This window comes from Triticum dicoccoides, chromosome 6A (assembly GCF_002162155.2).
Source record: "Triticum dicoccoides isolate Atlit2015 ecotype Zavitan chromosome 6A, WEW_v2.0, whole genome shotgun sequence".
Lineage (NCBI taxonomy): Eukaryota > Viridiplantae > Streptophyta > Magnoliopsida > Poales > Poaceae > Triticum > Triticum dicoccoides.
Genome location: NC_041390.1, coordinates 339,186,997 through 339,190,806, shown reverse-complemented (window position 1 = coordinate 339,190,806; position 3,810 = coordinate 339,186,997).

Sequence of the window (3,810 nt, the reverse complement as noted above, 5' to 3'; positions counted from 1 at the left end):
CGCAGCTCCATCACTTTACTCCCAATTCTATTGTGTATCTTGCTGCTTTCGTTTCCTTGTGTGAAAACTTCTTGGGTTGCCGCCCCCATTGGGGACTCTTCAAGCACATCTTCACTTGCCGCTCTCAGTCGGTCAAGAAGTCCAAGTCGAGTGACGAACGGACGCAGGTGATCCAGCTGTGCGGGGGCCTGGCGATCCAGATGAGGGGAAAAAGTTCCTTTCCGTCTATCACTTTTCCCGAGTCAGTCTGTGGGTGGCAGTCGAATTGGTTTTACTGTAAAGACCAGGTGACCCCAGGACAGTCGACTGGGCTTCCCCCTTTTTCTCTGAATCGAGCACAAAAACCTGCCTCTCTGAAAATGACGCCGGAGGAAAAGGCGCAAGTCAAGGTGCTGGTCGGTCAAGTGGTTTAGCTTGTCCGCGAGGGTGTGACTGGCATGGACTTGTTGGAAGTCTTCCTTCGGAGGCGCATCCAACCGCTTCAGGCTCGTGACCACCCGATGTGGCTGTACTCGGGTCTTGAAGACACCACTCGGATTCACCCAGAGGAGGTCACTGACGAGATGTTGGAAGGGTGGCTGTCGAGTACCACAGGGAACAAGGACAACTCCCGAGGAGCCAGGAGGATTCCTCCACTCGACCAAACATACGAAGAGGACAGGGTCTGACCTTGCGTTTTCGACTGTGATCTTGCTTTCCTTATTTGTTCTTTTTGGATCAGTCGATTGACTTTTGTCTCGTTTGTTGTCCTCTAGGCCACTACTGAGATGTACTCGACACCCAATGGAGCACAGGAGCAGGCCGAGGAAGGAGAGGCGAGCAGAGGCGAAAGTGGAGACGAGGGAGAAGAGTGGGAATCTGACGGCGAAGGAGAGGGGGATGACGACGACGACTCCAGTGAAGAGGAGGAGGAAGAAGTCGAACCTCCCCGCTCGGAACGGTGATCCAAGCTTACACACGACCCTGCGCAGGAACGTGGTAAGGCGACTGTCCTTGTTGGGCAGTCGTCGAAGCGCCCTAGGACCTCATCTCCAGCACCGACAGAAAAAGTTCCCAAGCACCCACGCGCGACACCGTCCAAGCCGCCCAAGCCTCTGCCCAAGATGAAGATGATTGTCCCCACCATTTCTGGGTAATAGTAGAATTTGTTTTCCTTTGTCGAACGTGACGGACTCTTGGTCGACTCATTGAATAAGCTGACTGACTTTCGAAATTTGCAGTGCTGCCACCTCGGAGATCTCCGCCAAGGACGATGATCAAGAGATGGAAGACGCTATTACCTCCAACCCCGGTACGATTACTGATGCTCTACTTTTAGTCGACTGACGATTTCTTATAATTCCGGTCGATTGGATTTTTCTTGTAGCTCCTCCTCATGTCATTGACCTCCCTGATGATGACGACGAAGTGCCGCTGAGGGCGCAAAGGAACAGGAGGGCGCTGGCTGGCAAGACCCCACAAACTACTCCGACGCCTGAGGCCGCAGTCCGGGAGGGTGGTGATACCACTCGGGTTTCTGTGACCTTCGATGAACCTTTGACGAGTGTCCGGCCTTCGACGTCTACTGCAAATCCGCCTTCGCTTTTTTCCACACACCACGTCCCTGAGGACCAAGTGGGTGCCGCTAAAGAGGCTATACGCCAGGAGGGGATCATGATGGAGCAAGTGAAGGTGGTTCGGGAAGCCAGCCAAGCAGCTTATGATGCGAGCTCAGCTCTTCAGAGCAACGTCCAGGTCAGTCGATTCACCGCTTGTTCTGTTAGGATATGCTATCTGAAGAATCTCTTTTCCGAAGATCTTTATATCTATACGCCCACTGGGTGTGTCTATTAATCTTTTTGACGAGTGGGGTCACGCAAAGTGCACCCACTGGGTGTAGTCCCCGAGACTACGGTGGACTGCTGGCAGTCGACTATAGTCTTTATATTGTGTTGCTTTAGCTCAACTTCTTCACTCGGTCTGGTCAGGCCTTGATTTTTTTTGGTCGAACCAGTGGGGGCACGCTGAGTGCACCCACTGGGTGTAGTCCGCGAGACTACTGTCGAATGTTTTTGATTCGACTATAGTCTTAGAAACGCCATCATTGTCTCTTGGTTACTCGGAAGCAACTTATCTTGGATGTCTGTCGACTGATTTTTTGCAGAAATCCTGCGAACTTGTGGCTCGCTACACTAAGTTGGAGAACAAACAGATCCAGCTGAACCTTGATTTGAAGCTTGCTCAGGAGAACTTGCAGAAGGCGAGGGACGAAGCAAAAGGTATGGCTGGTGAGCTTTTGTCGATTGTCCTTTCTTTCTGGCCATCCTCGATGTTGATCTCACTTGCTGTTTCGCAGACAAAATGGAGGAGGCTCTGAAGAAGAAGGATCAAGACCTTGCCGAAGCGCAGAAGGAGGCCCTGAACAAAACGAAGCTTGCTGAAGAAAAACTGGCTTCAGTCGGTACTCTTGAAAAGGAAAACTCCAGGATGAAAACTGCTCTCGACGCGGCTAATCGAGAGGTCAGCCGTCTGAAGAATGGCAATATAGCTCTGAATGACAAGGCAAGTGATCTGGCGGGGACGAGGAACGATCTGGAGGCTTATCTTGGTGGACTCGCCAAGAACCTGTTCGTCATGCTCGAGGGCAATTACTCCGGCCCGACAGACTTGCAGTTACCAAATCTGCATAGAGCCACTGACTTATCCTTGAATTGTGTTTACAGAATTCTGCCAGAACTTCGAAGAGGAGACCAGTCGAGTGGAGACAGACTTGGACCCCATCAATTCTCCAGTGAAGGACGAGGTTGCTATGAACGTGCTCCGACTGGAATCTCGTGTTGCCAGCGTTGTTGACTATCTTGCTCGGTTGAAGGTTGCGATGTCACGGATCGACACGTCGCTCTGGCCTAGGGCGACGCTTCAGAATGACCTCGAGTCCCTGATGACTCGACTGAATGAAGTCCCAGGTCGAGTGGTGGAATGGAAGAAATCTTCTGCTAGATGTGGCGCTGACATTGCTCTGTCTCTAGTCCGCGTCCACTGCAAGGAGGCGCGAGAAGAAAAGTTGGCCGCCATCCAAGTTGCCAATACCAGGAAGCACAACTTTCAAGACTTCATGGAGACTTTCATTGATGCTGCCACTCGCATTGCAGACGGGATCGACTTGGACGAGTTCGTTGCCCCTTCCAGTCCTCCGCATGAGGAATAAAAACTTTTATGCTTCACTTTAAATTTTCCTGGGAATGCCTAGTGGATTTTGTAACCGTTAAACTCTGTCGAGCTGGAGGCTCGAGTACTTTGATCTGCGGTCTAGAACCTTTGGATCTTATCTGAACTTGATTTATCGTTGAATATCTTCATGAATTATCTGTCGAGTGGAACTTGTTCTTCACTCGAAATAACTTTGTATTTGTGGTGCAACTCCGAAGGAGAAGGTAGCAGTCGATTTGCACCTCGTCGTCCTTGCGGATTGGGATGTGTTCCGTACTTAGGCGAGCACTGGGCTGCAGCTAAGCCTCCAAGTGGAAGGTCTGCTCTCCACTCGGTAGGATTTTAAAAACTTAGGCGAGTATTGGACTGCAGCTAAGCCCCCGAGTGGGAGGTCTGCTCTCCACTCGGTAGGATTTTTTCAAACTTAGGCGAGTACTAGACTGCAGCTAAGCCCCCGAGTGGGAGGTCTGCTCTCCACTCGGTAGGATTTTTTCAAACTTAGGCGAGTACTAGACTGCAGCTAAGCCCCCGAGTGAGAGGTCTGCTCTCCACTCGGTAGGATTTTTTTCAAACTTAGGCGAGTACTAGACTGCACCTAAGCCCCCCGAGTGGGAGGTCTGG